The 13,680-nt window shown below is 36.0% G+C and overlaps 1 pseudogene; it reads left to right on the top strand.

Annotated features, from left to right (window-relative positions):
- The first annotated feature begins 232 nt into the window (after positions 1-232).
- Positions 233-13,059, top strand: LOC133298091 (two-component response regulator ORR24-like; annotated as a pseudogene).
- Positions 13,060-13,680: the final 621 nt, after the last annotated feature.

Genomic DNA, 13,680 nt, shown 5'->3' on the forward strand with positions numbered 1-13,680 from the left:
AATAGTTACCATCATTATCCAAGTCTTTTCCTGTGTTCTCTTTCTCCTTTTTATTTATTGTCATGTATTGTTTGTATGTTAGGTGAAAGAGGCCCTAAAAATGATGTTTTTTTTTGTTTTTGGTAAATTAAAAATAAATTTTCTATTGTCAAATTTTGGGCTTTTTGCTCTGTGATTTGTGATATCTGACCATTGCTTGGTTTCTCATATAGGTGTTTGGTTCTGGTTCAATATGACTCTGGAGAACTATTTGGTATATGAAGATGGGGCAGGAGACCATTTTCCAGTGGGTATGCATATTCTGCTTGTTGACGATGATCAACTTTGTCTTAAAGTGTTAGGGAACATGCTTCGCAAATGCCAGTATCAGGGTTTGTCACCTTTCTCTTCCTATTTAGTTAATTCGAGTCTGCATTGATTTTTTGCTCATCAACTGCATTGATTTTTGCTTGTGGGGTCATGCTTTATTTTGCGTAGTGATAAACTGAACATACAGTTTGTTGCCACTCTAAAGTTTTAAATGCTCTGTTGACATATATTGTGTTCGGTCGCTCACATATACATCACCTGACAATTTTCTAAATTTTCAACTCAAAATTTCTTTCTTTGCAAGACGAGCGTTTTCTTAAATCTTCTAAAGTTGAAACTTCTTTCGAAATTAGAATATTTTAAAAAGTTATTTTCTTGTGTTGCCAAATATTGTTGGGAATTCAAGTATGAGTGATAAGAAGTTCTTTACCCCACATTACTGTTTAGAACTAAAAATTTGTTATTGGGAGAATCAATATATTTTGATATTGCAGGAGGTCTTTGTCTTTTATGATGCTGAATAAATCTAACATCTGATTTATAATTGTTGCAGTTACTACAACTATTTAGTCAATTAACGCATTAGAACTGTTGAGGACAAATAGAAATATGTATGACCTCATTATTACCGATGTAAATATGCCACACATGGATGGATTTAAGCTACTTGAGATAGTGGGACATGAAATGGACATACCTGTCATAAGTAAGTTCAAATACTCTTGTCTTAGCATGTATTCAACAAGAGATTTACTTCTCCTTATTATGAGATTACTGATATTTATTATTTCATTGTTTATTTTTTTTTTGTAATCTAGTGTTGACAGAATTGAGTGATATAGAGTGCGTGAGGAAATGTGTTATTGATGAACCCTTAGTTCATCATGGTTTTTAGCAGGAATTAGGATCAAATTGTGTGATTAAATGATGAAAAACAAGGTTAATGTCCTAAGATGTCCTCAATTACAAGTTCAAGAGCTTTATTGGAATTTTGTATGATTCTTGTAGGAAAAGCAAGCTTGAAAGACAACTGGAGAAGGAAGAAGATTCTGGAGCTCAAGAGGAGAAAAATTGCCTAAGTGTTGAGCGCTAAAACGTCCACACTGAGCGTTTTAGCGCCCTGCTACAGGAAGAGGCCAAAACTTGCTGGTGATGAGCGCTAAAACGCCCACACAGAGCGTTTTAGCGCGCTGCTGCACTTAGAAGATGGAAAATTGCTGGTCTTGGGCGCTAAAACGGCCTGCAATAAGCGTTTTAGCGCCCTAAAGTGGAAAAAGGATTCTGGTCTTCACCGCTAAAACGTCCAAATCAAGAGTTTTAGCGTTGGAGTCAGTTAAAGTTAGTTGAGCATTCACCAAGTTTGGACGCTAAAACGGTCATTCCTTAACGTTTTAGCGTTGGAATCAGTTAAAAACAGTTAAGCATACGTAAAGCATGGACGCTAAAACGGTCACTTATGGACGTTTTAGCGCCCACATCAGTTTTTTGTTTTTAATTGTAACACTATATAAGGCAAAGCCTTGACACTTAGGAAATATCTCTGGATCTGAAAGGGATCTGAACTTTCTCTCTCTCTTAAACTTTAGTCTGACTTATCTCTAAATTCTCTTAGGTTTTAGTTTTTGTATTAGGATTTCCTTGTAATAGTTTGGACATTGAAGACTTTCAACATGGAAATGAAGTTTGCTTCTTCTTCTCTTATCTATTCTTTAGTCATGTCTGAGTAGAGTTTTTATAGTCTGAATGCAATGGAACTCCATGATAATATTATGTTGATTTGATTAATATGATGAAGTATTTTTCATTTGTTGATTTGAGATTTTCTGAGTTAATTATTTCTATCAAGGAAGTAGTATAGAACAGGGATGTTTATATAACTTCTGTATTTGATAATCTCAACATCAGAATTCTAGTACTCAAGGGATTGATGCTAGAGTTCTGATGTAATCTTAAGACTTTAGTATTTCATGCATGTATTAAGAAAGAGATCACCAAGGGATTGGGGTTTCTGATTAATGTATCTATCAGGGTAGTAAGGGATTACATCTTGATGATAAGTAAAAGGTTGATTAACATCACATGGAAAGGAATTCATCATATGATCAGTTTTTACATGGGTTATTATGGAGGAAAGTTGTTTTCTGACTACTTGTTGTTTTATTAATTCCTAATCCATATTTATTTTGTGTCAAATTACTTACAATCAATTTTCTAGTGACAAATTATTCATGATTTTTACAAACTCTTATCTGATTCAAATTAGTTTTCTATGGTTTGTTGGTGTTTGAACACAATTCCTCGTGGGAACGATCTTTACTCATCATTTTATTACTTGTACGACTAGTGCACTTGCTAAACATCCAACAATTATACTTGGCGTATGTGACTACATAATTAAACCTCCTCGAATCGAAGTACTGCAGAATATATGGCAACATGTAGTGCGAAGAAAGATTGATTGCAAAGATAAAAATACGCCATTCAATGAGGAGAAAACACACAATATAGCTAGAGAAGGTAGTCAAGGCATCGTGTAACACCCCGTGTATACCCGATTTGTTAGCATGTCATCGTATTAAGCTACGCTTAATTAAAAATGCGGAATATCTTTTTCTTTTCAATTATGATGTCATTATCATTAACCAAGTTGATTATTAATTTCTATTTCAAAAACATCGCATGTATGTAAATTGCAAAAGGACAGCTAACTAAAATACCTCAATAGATAGATAAGTGAGTATCTAGGTCACAGATCTACAACATGTAGTCTGGACAATATCCTGATACATTAATACAACTCAAAACTAAGAACATAAAGTCAAGTCAATGTGGCATGGACAATCCCCATGCTCACCAAATAAGGCAACACACCCAACAAAGTCTCAACACAGAATCCATAAAGCTAATGACATAATAGCTACAGACATAATCCAGCATCACAGCATAGTCAGTATACATAAGCAGATGAACATCAATCAACTAAGCTCCGGCCTCCTGCCGCTAGAGGTCTCAACCCCTGGGTTACCTGAACCTGAAATAAGTGCCCCAAACGTGGGGTGAGATCTCTAAACATAAATCTCAGTAAGACAAGGGGTCCTCAAGGATCTTCCACCCCAAGCTCACTTACATGTGCAATATAAGTTCTAAAAACAATATACAATATAAGTTCCAAAATTAGTGCAATGCAGCAGATAATCATGTCATGTATGTCAATATTATTCTACTGGCTAGAGAAATGCATGATTTATATATGTCTATTACCCACATTAGTGCAAGACGCCACTTGCACCCACCCACAGTGTCACCGTATTGTATGACGCCACATAATCAGGCTTACCGTCTAAGTGGAACAACACATATATATTATAAGCAATTGCACATAAAGCTCAACAACATTTTCAATTATCAAAGCATGTAAACACTGAAAGTTCGAATTGGCCTTGAAGGCCGTAGCATGTGAGAGGGAAAAACAAAAAATTTTCCGCAAGCGGAATACACATGCATGTCAAGATACATACTTTAAGACGTATGTCATACCTTGTTCGTGAAAACTCAAGATGATCAAGGTAGGTCTGAAGGGTTCAGACCCTCTAATGCTGATCCACACCACCCGCGTCTAGATACAGGAACTCCTTCCAGTAAAGCCGTCGACTGATCACCACAATAAGGCTTGCTATGCGCTCAATGTGTGATGAAAGGAGACTATGTAAAAGTGTTTAGAAGAGTGAAGTTTTCAGAGAGAAAACCTCACAAAAGTGGCGCAGGAATAAGGAGAAAATGGCTTAGGCTTTTACAAAACCCTAGGAGGAACATATATACTATTAGGCGCACAAGAAGTGATCAAGAGAGTCATGATGCAATCAGATTTTTAATCCTCAAAATCCCTTCAAAAGGGCGCACCTCATATCCGGATATGCATATCCGGATGTCATATCCGGATATCCATATTCGGATATCTACAGAGCCCATATCCGGATACCAATATCCAGATATCATATCCGAATATTTCGCGATAGAATGCAATTTCTGCATTTCTCGAGATATCAATTCCAAGGTTCCATTTTTAACACTTCTAAACGTTAAAGCATACATCTTTATTCTCTTTTAGGTTCATATGTAGGTTGGTTACTTGCTTAACTCATTAACATGCCAAGACTCAACCTTTAAACAAGAAAAACTCATGATCAAGGTTTAACAACTTACCCCAAGCTCAAAACAAAACAGAAGGGTGCTCTTGGAGCTCTCCAAACTAACCCAACAGTTCAGACTTCAATGTGCACGAAAATGGTGATCAAAGGTTGGTTCTTTCTCTTCAAAGATCACACAATGAAAGCACAAAATGCAAGAACAAAGGCTCCCTCAACCCAAACCACAAAGTCAGCTCCAAGACTCCAGAAAACAGAACTCCAAACTCAGAAGAGAGGCCTCCCACTCATCCCCTATGATCCCTCTCACTCACACAAGGTATAAGGTGAAGAGAATGGAAGAAAGGTGGTTTCTTTGGTAAGAAATGGAGAAAGAATGCCTTAGGACAAGTTGGAGAAGAAGGCAGCAGCACACACACTCAGAACCCACATAGAGAGGCTGATTACGGCCTAGGGTTGTGTGCAAAATGAGTATATATAGTGGTTTAAGTCTTAAACACACAATATTAGCACTAATAGCTACGCTTATCATTTAATTCCAAACTCAAAATTTCTGAACCTACTCATTTTTCTAAAATTTATCATATTTTTATATTATTTTTTGCAGCACCTTTCCGGTACGCGCTTTTACGTAGCCAGTATCAGTTCTGACACCAGTTCTCATTATTTCAACTTGAAACTTGAAATCACAATCCTACATATTATTCTAGGAATATTCATGCACTTATTATAATTTTTCAGGATACTTCATCGGTACGCATTTATACCGAGGAGCAGAATCGGTATCTGCACTTTTCGTCAGAAAAGCGACTTTCAGCATTATTAATCACTTACCATAATTTTTAAGCCTTCTCATAATTATTACGGTCAATTATGGAATTATTTTCTAATTTCTCATAATCAATTAATTAACTTCCTTAATTAACGGTGCGGGTTCTTACACATCGCATCAGAAAGTAATGCTGACCATAATCAAATGCAAGGTAAAAAAAGGAAGGAACCATGTGTGGAAGACGAAAATGGTGAAATGAATGCAAAAGAGAATGAGGAACCTTCAAATCAAAAGAAGCCTCGTTTAAATTGGAATGATGAGTTGCAAAGAAAATTTCTTGCTACAGTCAATCAACTGGGCATTAATAGTGAGTTTACATGATAATGAGTATTTGATTTTCCTTTTCTGTTTGACATGTGAACGTTGAACTTATAATGTGAACTTGATATCTCAACATGGATATTCACATTTCTAATACGATCTTTCTTCAACTGTTATTGAAGAGGTTGTTCCTAGGAAAATACTTCACTTGATAAATGTTGAAGGTCTTACAAGAGAAAATGTAGCAAGTCATCTGCAAGTATGAATTTTAAATTTCTCATTTATCATAAATTTTTGGACTGTTTATGCTTAAAATACAAATGATCTTGTTTACTAAAAACAATACAAATGATCTCTACCTCTTGGCATATAGACCCGAACATAAATTTTTTCATATCTTATTTATGTCGTGTCAATGGGTTATGTTGAAAATTGCCATCTATAGATAATCCAAATAATAGGTCTAAAGATATCACAACAAAAATCCCCTTCGGTTTCAATTTTGGCACATGATCAAAGTTGAAGGGGTAATATACTTTTTAACTTTTAGCAAATGATGGTTTGACAATAATTTAAATCTAATGGTTTATTAAAATTTTGAACAAAGTTAATTAGGAAATATCAGTGTGCATAAAAAATGCACAACTCTAATCCATAACTTGTATTGTGATAATAATGCATAAGCTCACTTTCATTTTGTATTGCAGAAATACAAACTTGGCCTTGAGTGTTAGTATATGGATGTCCTAGAGACAATCTTTTAATTAGATTAGGACATATGTGGACCTTTGTATTGTCGCAAATAAATAAAAGCACTATTTATCCTGTTTCATATTTTGTCTCAATATTACTGTTAATATTTTACATGAGTAACTGGATAAACCCCTTGGAATAAAATAGGTATCTCTTGAGTATCTGTGATGAGTTCCTAGTCTAGAGACACTGAGAATGGGGATCAGTGATCTCGGGTAAAACTAGCACGACTTATCTACTTGTATTCGGATGCAAGGTAAAGACCTCATGAGCTATAGATATGGAGATGTCTTAGCTAAAGTCGTGGGTGGATCTATAAGGGTCTAGCTCGCACTGAACAGACCCACAAAAGAGACTCTACGAGGAAATCTCACTGTAACACCCTCTCTTGTAGGCCTCCAAGAGAGTTGTTTGCTAAGCGGAATTAGAGTTCTTTAATAGTATTTTAGAGACTGAAAAAAAGTTCGCTTTTACATTGCCAATTAAAGCTAAAGAGGGTATCTGGTTAATTACAAAAATCAGAGTACACAAAATTTCTTAAACTTATTAAAAATATAAATTTCCTGATAGACCTTTCTGTCTTTAAAAATTCGTATAAAATCCAGTTCAACGATTCAAAACTATATTCTTTGTAATCTGGAAACTAGACATCTGGGGCTTCACGTTCATATAAAATAATAGTGATTTGGAGTTCGTTTGCCCCTAGAAACATAACTCGCAAAATAAGAGAGAAAATAGTGGAAATATCACAAACGTCCTGGCTGGTAAAATTCATAATAAATCTATCTTTCAGAATTTCTTTTCAAGGTTTATATATAATGAAACTAGACACCTGGGGCTACACGTGCATATAAATTATAAGAAAATCGGAGGTCCGTAGCCCCAGTACGACAACTTACAATGTGCTCGCAAAGACTTTTCAAAACTCAGCATTTAGATAACATGTCAAAATCCTTTTCGCAAACGTTTCAACATCTGTTTCCAAAATACTTGCTGGTCATAAAATCGTAATGCAATAATAAAATATCATAGTTCACAGTAATAAAAGCTTCTCAATTTCATACAGTCATCCATAAAATATCACATCAATAGCAGCATGCCCAAACAGTAGAAGCCAACAGCAAATATCCAAGTCCTCAAAAGCTTTTACGTCCTCCTGCCATTTTGTAAAAATAGCAGCCCCAAAGGGGTGAGAGAAAATCCCAGTAGTGTGGCAACAAAACCATAATGCAACAATATTAACTAGGCACAAAATCATAAATAATCACTTCAAACATTTAATCATTTTCATCATATATCATAACGCGTATATAACGCCCTTTTTCCTTTACTCTCATAGCACCGTCGTGCGCGTAGCATCACAGTGGGTATTCCTAATGGCTCCCATGAAGGTGAATCCCACTGTGGAACCTATGCGGACTGAAGCCAAGTGTCCCCTCTCCTGGTACCAGGCATGCCTATATGATGCATGCTCAGTCACATGTCCTCAATACAAATATATATATATTCAAGATGTCATGAATCAAGTATACATGCCATGTTATGCAATCGCACCCAACATAAAAATGTATTATGATGTAAAATGCATGCATATATCATATCATCCTTTCATATTCTTACCATTGGCTCATCATCATCATAACATACATAGAACAAATGTGAGCAACACATCACAATTCCATACACTAGCCAATAGTCACATTAGGTAATACCGCCTACACATACCTCGTACGTCGAAAATTTACTTTACCGATTCACAACGAAACAGTCCAATGTCTCAAGGATTTTTCGCACCTAATTTAGAAGTATAATTAATTAGCATACGTTTCACTTTATATAAATGATTTAATAACAAAACTCCAAGTGTACAAGTCCTTATACCATTCGTCCATGTAGTCCCATTTTTTCCTAACATTATTTTGACTCTTAATCAATTCTTTTGAACGCTAAACAGTGGGGAAAACAGTGGGCGTTTTTTACTCAAAACAGTGAGCGAAACAGTGAGCATTTCTCAGCAACGTTCTTCCGTAAACAGTGAACAAAACCAACATAAAATAACGATTTTATTTTCTAGAAACAGTGAAGGTTTCTATTCATCAAAACTCTTACTTCTCTACTCAAAGGGTGCGCAAGAAAAGAAATCCATCATCATGTTGTCCACATAAATTTAAACGAAATTTTATGCATAAAAGTTGCTCCAAAACAGAACCGGTTTCAACATGCGTAGACTTTTGACGTTTTATCAAAACATAAACTTAACATGACAAAATAGTGATCTAACAACCTCTTGAAATTTTAATAAGAAGAATAGGATTTTAGTTCATGGCATGTCCTCAAACATAATCGGTTTTAACTACATAAAGCATCAAAGTAATTTATTCTAAGGTCTAAAAATCTCATGATGGTGTGCTACCAAGAACCTAAACATGTTATCTTATTTATTTTCCTTTTATAATGATACAAAAACATACAAGGCAGAATCTATGTTTATGTTTAGCTAAGAGTTTTACTTCCTTATCATAGTTCTTGATTTAATAACGGGAAAGGGAAAAGAAGTTTGGTACCTACCTCTTAGTAGCACCAAGAAACCGGGTTGGACAAGGATGTAGTGACTAACTCCTTCATATCACTTGAAACAACAAGCTCCACACTTGGGGTGGTTGCGCGCGCAAAGAAGAAAAGGAAGGGATATAAGTTAGAGATTTGCCTCAAATGAGTGTTTCCGTCAACCAAGAGAAAAGAACGGGCTAGAGGTATACCTTACCTCTTGGAGGGTGACGCAGCCGAGCAAGAGTGGAAGAAGAAAATGTGTTGGAGACTATGTTTATTCCTCAAGTGTTCCACGGTTTTAGAAGGAGAAGGAAAGTTAGATCTTTTAAGGTTTCTTAACACTAAGGTTACGGTTTGAGTGGATGAGGAGGATGGTGAGATGGTTACTTGGTTCTAATCTTATCATGCAATCTTTTAGTTTAGGACTTGAGTATGCAGCGGATTGGAAGGAGAGGAAGGAGAGTTTGAAATCTGATTTGAGCTTCACCCATGACCAGAATTTTAACAAGGCTTTCCCCTTGTCATGCGCACATGTGAGTGTGAAGAGAGATGGCTGGTTGCCTCACTTCCTAGCCACTAAGGATGCATGCATTCTGATGCATTTCTTACCCATGGTTCAGTGCTCAAGATGGTGTAAGGAGTGATAGACTTTTGTCCAATGCAAACACATGCATTCTGCCAAGTTCCTCTTCATTGGCTGTATGTATGCCAAGGCTGTTTTGGCTTGACAATTACACAAAATCAGATTTTTCTTTGTACTCTCTTTTGCGCATGTGAGGAGGGAGAGAGAAGTGATCGACTTGAGTCTTCATGAAGGGATTGAAGTCAGAATTTTCTGATGCTTATACTTCTACCTAGGCGCACATGAGGGGCAAGGTGTGATGTGTTTTCTGCCCAATTAGGCAACATGCAAATCTGCCCACAAGTCTCTTATTGGTTGTATGTTAACAAAGCTGAGTTGGTTTAGCTAAAGGGACAAGGCATCAGCCTTCTTTTCAACCCAAAATTAACGCAAGGCACAAAGGAATGGAAAGCTGAATTGGTTGCCAAGTGGAGATTACAATCCATTAAAAGTTGCCGTGTAGGATTTCTTAGAGGAGGATAAGGTTGTGACCAAATGTGGGGTGTGTGTGCTGAATTTATGGACTCTTCTCAAGCCCTATGGGTTCAGCCAAGCATGGAGAAATTGGACTCAAAGATCATACTAATCTAATTGTGTTCAAGGACTAGCCCAATTTATAATTTAAATACTAATTCTAAAATTTATAAGTTCCCTAACCTTATAAATATTTTTGTTTCCTTACATGTTACCACACATTATTCTTATCTCTTTTATGATGCCTCTCATGCGTAAAGATAAATCGTTACCCTTCATCATAATCCTACTAATTTTCCTACACAGTAGAGATCCTCTATGAACAACTATATAATTTAAGCATTAGCAACCCCACATGTAGTTCGACTTTTCACATGTAATTCTAATGTCTCATGGTATTTTATGTATCTTCACTAATTACGTGGGATGTTACACTCACAGAGAGTATCATTAGAGTAGTCTCTTTATATTTGGGTATGTCTTTCCTTAGACCAGAAGTTATTACCTAGACTGTATTCTAGAAGGCATGCTTTGACTGTATACCTCGTCTGCCTGAAACATGGAGACTCATAGGTATACTGTTGGGCTTGTCCTGAAAGAGCACAGGGCTAGGGTGATAAGCTGAAGGAATTCGTCAAATCTCTGTGAGAGATTAGGTTATCTGTAAACCGGAGAAATCGGGATGACATTTACAGGGACTCGGGAATCTATGCATAGTAAAAGAGATCATGAGATGATCTGCCTTTAGAGTCAGTAAATTGAAGATTCCCTATTTCGAATAAAGCTTACCCTAAACCGCAAGGGTTGATACGCTTCCTTACCCTAGGTTTTATGGGAAGGTAACCGAGACGAAAAGAAATATATACGGCAACCAAATATGTGTAATAGGATGATCAAGTCTTTAATCTAACTAGCTCTGGGGCAACAAAGCATTGCTAGTGCTCTGTGTTGTCATTAAATGGGTTGTGGGCTTGTTGGGCCCGAGCCCATTTATGTCAGTGGCTATGTTGGACCTAATGGGTCACACACTAACACCTTAATGTCATGATGATATAGCATTAAAGGTATTGGGCCTAATAATGGTTGTTAGCCCAAGATGAAGTTTGGAAGCCCACCTAAGAGGGAGAGGGCGCATGGTATTGTTAATGGGCTTGGATGGTCCAAGACATTACTAATTAATTTAATTAGTTAAATTAATTATCAAATATTTAAATTTCGAATTTTGAATTTGAAATTTGAATTTTGAAATTTGAATTTTGAATTTGAATTTTGAAATTCGAATTTTGAAATTCGAATTTTGAATTTGAAATTTGAAATTTGAAATTTGAATTTGAAATTTGAAATTTGAAATTTGAAATTTGAATTTTGAAATTTGAATTTTGAATTTGAATTTTGAATTTTGAATTTGAAATTTGAATTTGAAATTTGAATTTGAATTTGAAATTTGAATTTGAATTTAGAATTGAAATGTTTGAACGTTTGAATTTAAATGTTTGAATTCAAATTTGAAATGGCTATGAAAAGTTGTTCAATAACAAAAGAATAAGATGAGATCTTGTTGGAACAAATCCCTAGTATGAAGAGAAGATCTATGGAGATCTCCAAGGGCTGATTTGGGGCGCCATTTTGGTGGGAGATGATTGTCATCTTGTCAAACCAACAAGCTCCAATCAGATTTTGTTGTTGAGAGAATTAGTCAGCTAGTTGGTTCAAACTTGAATGCAACAGCTCAAATGTATCTGGACCCTTTTTGGGCTGAATAGGGGCGCATGAATTGGTGGTCATATGATGACCATTGGTTCAGAATTTTGACTAGATAAAGATCTAGTCTTATGAGGATTCAAAGGGGAGGTTGTTGGGATTTTTGAATTGCAACAACTCCACCTTTGTCTCACTCACTTGTGCGCCACTTTCATTATAAGTAAAGTAAAAATTCTGATTTGATACACAAAATTCTCTCCCTCTCTTGTGCGCCTAGTTGGTGAGTTCCTCCTTAAGGTTTTTCAAAAGAACCTAGCCAATTCTTCTATATACCATTCTCACTCTTGTGAAGTTTTCATGCTGGAGACTTTACTCTTCTAAACACATATACCTAGCCTCCTTCTTCACCTATTGAGCGCATAGCAAGCCTCTCTGTGGTGGTCAATTGGTGGCTTTCAAGAAAGCGTTCTTGCATCTTGACGTGGGTGGTGTGGATCAACGTTAGAGGGTTTGAACCCTTCAAACCTAACACTGATCGTCTTGGAGTTTTGAACTCACAAACAAAGGTAACATCACATGCCATAAAGCATGATTCTTGATTGCATATGTAATTCTGCATATGAAAAATTTTGTTTTTCCCTCTCACATGCTACGGCCTTCAAGGCCATTTTACTTTCATTGAGAAGGCATTTACGTTGGGTTGTAATGATTCTTAAGTGCAAATGAATTCAATAGATAGACATGGAAATTTTGACACCTCATTTAGATCAAGAAGAATCTTAAACACTACACAACCTTCAAATGCATTCGGAGGAATTTGTCATAGCCTTAAATCCCCGTCTGGCTTGAATTGGAGAGAAATCAATCCTTCTGCACCGTTCCAATCTATTGAGACACAAAATATAAACAACTCCATAAAAACACTTGGAATTCCAAAATTAATCGAGCTTAACCAATTTCAGCAAAGCAACCGTATAAATAGTATTGGACAATTTAGTTCAATTGATTGGTCAAGTGGATATGTGGTTTCCTCTGAATTTCCTAGCAATTCTTCCCGTTTCGGTGAGGTTTTATATGAAGATCAACTGCCTCTGAATAGCTTGAAGTTTTCCTCCTCTACTGCTCATATAGGGAACATTCCAATTGAGTTTTCTTCCACAAGTGCTATTGGTATTCCTTTGGAGGATGCTAAAGGGGAGCTACAATGCAAGAGAATTGATGCATCCTTGGTTGGCCAACTGAATGAGGCTACTCCATCAATCACCCAATCCACAAAAGTTGAGAAATCCTATTTAGATGTAGGAATGAAGTCAAATGATGCCTACATATTGCAGCCCCAAAAAAGACCCATTGAGGAGGATTTTTTTTATACTTTGGATGACCTAAAAAGGGATTTGATCCTTACCTGTTAGATCATGCATATATTTCCTTCTGATTCACCAAGAGTCCTGCAACATCAAAATGGTGGAAGTTGTACCTGTCCTGGAGTCGTTTCACTTTGTTATTGTTCTGTTTTGTAATTTCCTGTTTATTTATTGGACATAGTATGAGTTAGTTATCTTCATTTTGTTAACATTTAGCCAATTTTGTTTACTTTTGTAGTATTCATGTAACTAATGTTACTCATCCTTCATTAGACAACGATGAATAAAAATAAAAAACCTTTCTATCACACTTCTTTACCCTCGTCTCTTTATTTTTAACCTCAAACAAACAACCATAATGTGACATGTGATTTGAACCTACTACAGATGTTGTATGCAGGTTTCAACGAAATCACTGTACGTATACTTATGAGCACTGAGCTATTTTTTAAGAGTTTACAACCATTCTACATACCAACCTTCAAGCAAACTCAGCTTTATATCACAGACTAGGTACATTCAGCATGTATGTGACTTGTCTTAAACCACTATTAAGCAAGCTCTGCTTGCTAAATATTTAGCTTTCATGTATTATATGGCCAACATCACATCTATATTTTCATCTATCATTTAATCAAATGGGACCTTTTTTTGGGCAATTCTGTAATT

This window comes from Gastrolobium bilobum, unplaced genomic scaffold, assembly GCF_033153095.1.
Source record: "Gastrolobium bilobum isolate Gb01-03AN ecotype WA unplaced genomic scaffold, APGP_CSIRO_Gbil_v1 utg826, whole genome shotgun sequence".
Lineage (NCBI taxonomy): Eukaryota > Viridiplantae > Streptophyta > Magnoliopsida > Fabales > Fabaceae > Gastrolobium > Gastrolobium bilobum.